Source organism: Myotis brandtii, unplaced genomic scaffold (assembly GCF_000412655.1).
Source record: "Myotis brandtii unplaced genomic scaffold, ASM41265v1 scaffold29, whole genome shotgun sequence".
In the NCBI taxonomy this organism is placed as follows: Eukaryota; Metazoa; Chordata; class Mammalia; order Chiroptera; family Vespertilionidae; genus Myotis; species Myotis brandtii.
Window position 1 is genome coordinate 2,408,700 of NW_005361075.1, and position 6,515 is coordinate 2,415,214.

The window sequence follows — 6,515 nt, forward strand, 5'->3', positions numbered from 1 at the left end:
GCCAGATTGGACGGACTGTGATGCCAGGCTAAGGAGTCTGGCATTGATCCTGGAGGCCACATAAAAACAGTAGAAACATCAGATGCAGAAGGTGTATTTTCCCAAGTTAAAGTCAGCCCTGGGATGGAGGAAAAGTGGGAGACTGGAGGCAGAGACTGGTTAGAAAATTACTTGAGTAGGCATCATAGTATATAGTACAGTATTTAGGGCACATGCTTTGGAGTCAGACGGACCTCGCTCGGCCCATGGCCTAACCTCTGTATGCCCCAGCTGTTTCCTAGGTGAAATGGGGACAAGTGTGCCTCCGCTCAACACTTGAGTATGCAGTAAACATTCAGTCAATCAGAAGCTTTTATTACTACTGTCATCCAGTCAATAAGGGTATGAACTCTTCGTAATTTTGTGGTTGCTCCAACAAGCAGACAAAAAGTCAATTTGTGTATAAACTTCTAAAGGGCAAAGACAGATTCTTTCCTCAGTATCCCTCTCTTTCAGCTTAGTCTGGATATTAGAAACGAACACTGATCGAATCTGAGTCAATCTTACCTACTACAATTGTAAAATGTAATACACAAACATATACCAAGATAATAAATGAAGATTTGGGGCAAGGTGGGTTCACCACAAATACTGACTTAAAAATAATACAATAATTAATAAGTGATAATACAAGAATAAACTGTGTTCCGAATACTCATAACTGTAAACCTACTTTTGCCCCACAACACATTCACCTAAAAAACACTATAGCCAAAGCACCCAAAATTTCCTCTCTCCTCCAAACACTCACAAATAGCTAGGAAAAGGCAACAGGCAGTAGATGAAAGCCACATGTGGTCAAAGTATTTTATACATGCAAGGTCCAGCGATGGGATGGCGAGTACCAGGTCTCAAGCATCTTTCAAGTTCATTGGTTGTTGGCAAACCCCACTGCCTTGTGCACAAGGGCCGAGATCCCCATTTCCCCCCACGCTGACAGCCAGGGACCACTCTCAGCTCCTGGAGTCGGCCTGCAGTTCCTGTCCCCGTGGCCCCGTGGGCAGTTCATAGACAGATGTTTATTTTCTTTCAAGCCAGCTGGAGTATCTCTGCCTTCCTCATTTGCAATCAGCTGAGAAAATTCTCTGCTTTCAAAGGGCTAGCTAGCTTGATTAGGTTCTGTCTACCATAACAGTCTCCCTATACCAGTGGTTCTCAACCTTGGCTGCACATTAGAATCACCTGGGAATCTTTTTAAAATCCTGATTTCTGGGCCTCATCCTCCGGAAATTCTGTTTCTTTGTTATGGGTGGGGCCACAACATTAGTAACAAACAGAGAACCACTGCCCTATACAAAGATCAACCATTTAGGGACCTTAATTACACCTACAAAATCCCTTCACAGTAGTACCTACATTCATGTTTGACTGAATAACTGGAAGAGGTGTGTGTAAGGCTGGGAATCTTGGGGGGTGGGAGGTAAAGGGTGAGCTGTAGAAATATTTTATTTCTTTATTGACTATCTCACCTGCCAGGAAGGTAAGCTTCACGAAGAAAGGCATTTTTGTCTCTTTTTGTTTACTGTAAACAATAGTGTTTGGAATATGGTAGGTGCTCAATAAACGTGTCAAAAGAATCTTTAGACACCACAGTTCTCTCTCTCTCCCTCTCTGTATGTGTGTGTGTGTGTGTGTGTGTGTGTGTGTGTGTGTGTGTTTAATTTACAGGCTGAAAATGGGACTTCTAACTATATATATAAAAATCCTGGTTCAATGAAACCATTTAGTAGGAGTCCTTGAATGTCCATATAATTTTCTCTCACCCACAATTATTTGAACAGCTTTAACAAAATACAGTTGATCCTTATCAATCATAGATTCTGTATTTGTGAATCAGCCTAATTGCTAAAATTTACTTGTAACCCCCAAATCAATACTCTCGATGCTCTCACAGTCATTTGTGTGTGAAAAATCTGAACATGTGCACGGCAGTCTGAACACCCAACGCACATGTCCCAGCTGCGGTGGACAGGCAGCGCTCTGCCTGTTTCAGCTCTTACACTGAAGTATGTGGCCTTTCATGGTCTATTTAGTGCAGTGCTTTTTGCCTTTCTGTGGTTTTGTTGGTGATTTCAGTTTAAAATGGCCTTCAAGAGTAGTGCTGAAATGCTAAGAACATGATGTGCCTTACAGAGAAAATGCATACGTTAGAAAAGCTTTGTTCGGGCATGCGTTATAGTGCTATTGGCCTTGAGTTCAATATTTAATAATCAACAATGTATGTTAAACAAGGTGTCTTAAACAGAAATACGCAGAAGACAAGGTGATGCACTGATTGGTTGATGTAATGCTGTGACCAGCGGCTCACAGGAACCTAACCCTCTGTTTCCCCTGGGAGCAATGGTTCCGTATTTGATAATCCAGTATTCCAGTTGACTTTATAGAACATAACTACCACAAATAAGGAGATGAGTGCAATCACCCCATTTTACAGAGTTGAGGTTGATGTGAAAGGGCAGCTCCCAGCACCCTCTAACACAGCATCCTGGTTTAGTTTCTTCACAGCACTCACAACTGATCACTGTGTTTACTTCTTTATTTTCAGTCTAAGCCACTGCAGTTGTAAATTCCATGACAATCAGGGATTTATGGATCTTTGTCCATCTTGTTCTCTGTTATTTCCTCATACCAAGAACCATTCCAGGCACATACCCATCTGAATGAATAAAGAATTCTCCTGTGTGTAATTGTGTAAATATTAGGGGTGATTGATACTATAAAGCAGCGGTTCTCAACCTGTGGGTTGCGAACAATGAAAATACATCCTGCATATCAGATATTTACATTACGATTCATAACAGTAGCAAAATTACAGTTATAAAGTAGCAACGAAAATAATTTTATGGTTGGGGGTCACCACAACATGAGGAACTGTATTAAAGGATCGCGGCATGAGGAAGGTTGAGAACCACTGCTATAAAGGGTGAAGTAGTTACTTTTATTATGTTAAATTTAACATATTTAGCAAGACAAATGCAGGCTTAAGACTAAGTGTAGAAAGAGAGAGAAAGAGAGGGGGGAAAAAAGACTACATGGAGAGGGAGGGAGGGAGAGAGAGAGAGAGAGAGAGAACCCCCAAGCTGCCAGAAGTAGCACCATCTGAAACCCAGACAGCAGGTGAGATCACCTGGATGGAAACTTCACAACTGAATTCTGGCAACTCTACAGAGCGAGGGACAGAAAGATACACTCTGTAGTAGCAGTTTCCCCTGGTGCTGCTTTTATCCCTGATAGAGAAGCCAGAGGCAGGGAGATCACACAAGGGCTGAGATGGTGCCTCTGGAGCCCAAGCTCAGGTTAAACCATGTGTGAGAAACTGAGGTGAGCAAAAACCATGAGCAGGTATTCGAACCTGGCCAGGAAGCAGTGCCTGGCAGAGTGAGAGCATGCAAGTTAGAAGACTGTGGGGGACTGTCAGGTCTGAGCAGCTGATTCCATAAGAGGTTTCAGCAACCCCAGTCTAGGCGGAACTGATGGGCTCCGGATGCCTGCAGCACTTCCAGCAGCAGCAGGGTTGGTGAGATAGAGGACTCTAGGATTTTCATTGCATAAATACAGAGAGGAAAATGAGATAAGACCCCCTGACATCAACCCCTACTATAACAGACAAATAACACAAGAATTCAAGACAAGGAGGCGGGATTCCAGAATTAATGTTCACTGCTGCTCTGAGCAAAAACTGAACAGTAAACAATAAGGATTTCAAAATTAAAACAAAAGAGCCACTTCAGTATTCTAATTTAACCTTCAAAAAGAAAGACCTAAAGCACCATGAACTGAGAATTCCATTCCACCTCAACACCCTGTACTCCTGAGTTATTATGAGAACAGACTGCAACGCAATTCAACTCATGTTCCAAAATGCAACAAGCGGCTTCCACAGGACCTGCTGAAAGCAGCAGCGCGTCTCCTCGCCTCGCCTTCTGATTCATATTTTGGTAGCAAGGTTACAATTAGCTCACCAGTGGAGAATAAACCTATTTATAACACAGCAGTCCACCTGAAAGGCACAATCAACTAAAAAGGTTTCTAGAGGGAAATGAAGTGCCGCTTCTTCCTGCACTGATTGCAGGTTCCCAAGGTCCTTTAGGATGAAGCCTCACCTTCCTGTGTTCACAGGCACCACGCCGGCCACCTCGCAGCCTCCATGTTCTTATGTAACATTTACATAGTGCCATAAACATACCCAGAGTTGCGTAAGAATTAAAACGTTGCCAAACCAATAAAGCCTAAAGCAGGTCACTCCCTCCAGACTGCTTTTGATGAGCACAGGTATGCTGCCGGGTCTGCGATGGAAGAGCCCGTCAAGAGACAGAAATCTGACTCACCTACAAAAATGCACCAATAAGAAGAAATTAACCACACTGTGACGCGGTGGCGCTTCTGTCAATCCCGACAGCATGTTACTCTGCCCCATAACATAAAAAGTAACGCAACTTTGCTTGTTCACTGAAGTCAGAAACTGTGTCTAAAAATACCTCCCAGCCAACTGGCTATCGGTCAGTCAGTCTCACAAATGTCCCAATAAGAGTGACACAGACTGTCTCCTTACTTTACAGAGGGGGAACTGAGGCAGTCACAGGAAGGCTCGGAGACTTATTCAAGGACAGCCTGTAAGGGAACCACGTTGTGGGGCTGAAAACCAGCCTCCTCCCTCCCTCTGGCTCTAACCTTTAACCAGAGTAGCCATTTTATTATGTTTCAATCACATCTGTTCCAGGAGCTTTTAACAAAACTAATCAGAGATTCCCTTCCTCTCTCCAAGAGTTCACTTTCAACTGTACTTCAAAACCACGTCCACTGAATGAAGTTACAAGACTTGGCCTGAAAGGAGATTTTCAGTCTGTTCAAAGAAACTCAAAATGTTCCTATCAGAAGCTCAACTGCTGCCATTATTGCTTTCTTCTTAAGAAATGAGTGTCTTCTGTTACTAATGCAATTTTACATTTTTAAATACTAGTGTGAAAATTCCAAAGAGAGGCCTTAAAACTTGGTACACCTATCAAATGGATGCTGTTTATATATAACCTGGAAGTCATTCGCCTTATCACTGGCCTTTTACTAGTTCACTAATTAAAAGAAACACCTCTCCCTTGCTGTCCTCATGTCATGCCCAGGCAGCAGGCAGCAGGGCTGGGGCTCGGCAGCTCCTCCAGCCCACCTAGGGAAGCTCGACAGAGGAAGTGCAGGGGAGGAAAGCAATCAACTTCTTGTTATCATCAGCCTCTATTTTCCCAGAACTGACGTTTTACTTTAAGCCTTTTGCAACAGTGGTCTCTGTAGCATGCACTATTGGCAACTAGCTGTGTCCCGGAAAAAACTGTAGTGTCTGGCCAAGAAGTTTAAAGGCCTTCGAGAATGTTTGCTGGACACACAACCCAATTTCCAATTTACCAAAAAAAAGAAACTAATTCCCTATTTTGACCACCCATCTCACCCCAACAAACACCCATTTTAGGAAGGTTACAAAAAAATAAAATGAACTCTGCCCCATTCAGAACCAGTTGGATTATCAATTAAACATTCTTAACTAAGCTCACAAGAAAAGCCCCACAGACACTACACCAAGTTAACAGGGAAACGGCTGTTAAAAATCCTGCATACAGCAGGGACTGGATAAAAATTCCTATGGAAGGAATTTAAAGATTTATTCATACACATATCAGATGACAAACCTGAAGCCCAAGTCTCCTTATTTACTACCCCAGTAGGGAAATAACATGATGTTACACTTTCCAAAAACATGGCCCACAAGAAGGCCCAGAAAACATTATTCACGAAAACCATGATCTTAAATGTCAGGCTGCGTTCATACACCTTCCCTGTGTTATCAGAACCACGGCATATCACCGAGCACAGCGCAGGGAGACCCAGGAACACACGCCAGGTGCTGAACAGAAGTATTAGCCACTGAACAAAGACCCCACTTGCACAGGCAACACCACTGGGAACAAATATGGGAGCTGGAGACAATGAACTTGTTTCTGACACTCCAAAGTGGGATGAGGTCCTTTCCTGATTGTCTGGTGTATTCAAGGAGCCCGAACCACCTGAGAATCATTATCTGGAGTGGAGAGAGGAGAGCCACAGAACACACACTTCATCTCCCACTGCTGAAAGGCGAGGGGCTGCTGAGAAGTCAAAGCAGCAGGCTTTGTACATCAGAGCATATACAGTCCTGACAGTCTCTCCCAGATCCATCTGCGGGTCAATAATCACTTCAATATAACTGCCAAATATAACCTTCATCTGCTACCCCCGTGCCAAAACACATCGGAGACAACTCTCTTAAATGAAGTATTTGAGGGTTTCATCTGCTCTTCTCAGCCCCACAAAGCCTCATCAATAACACACCCGGTGGAAGGTGCCACAGAAAGGTACCCACCTCTCTAGCTGGGAGGGTGGGGGTGGGGCGGGGAGCCAAAGGCTGTGGGCGTTGGAAGGTGAGGGGCGTGTGCGGGCGGGGGAGGGCGAGG

The 6,515-nt window shown here is 43.9% G+C and overlaps 1 long non-coding RNA gene across 1 annotated transcript in view; it reads left to right on the forward strand.

The window, feature by feature from the left end:
* The first annotated feature begins 4,228 nt into the window (after positions 1-4,228).
* Positions 4,229-6,515, forward strand: part of LOC106726604 — a 4,042-nt gene continuing 1,755 nt past the window's right edge. The window contains exon 1 of the long non-coding RNA XR_001362667.1: positions 4,229-6,416. This is a non-coding gene — a long non-coding RNA (uncharacterized LOC106726604). The remainder of the gene's footprint in view (positions 6,417-6,515) is intronic.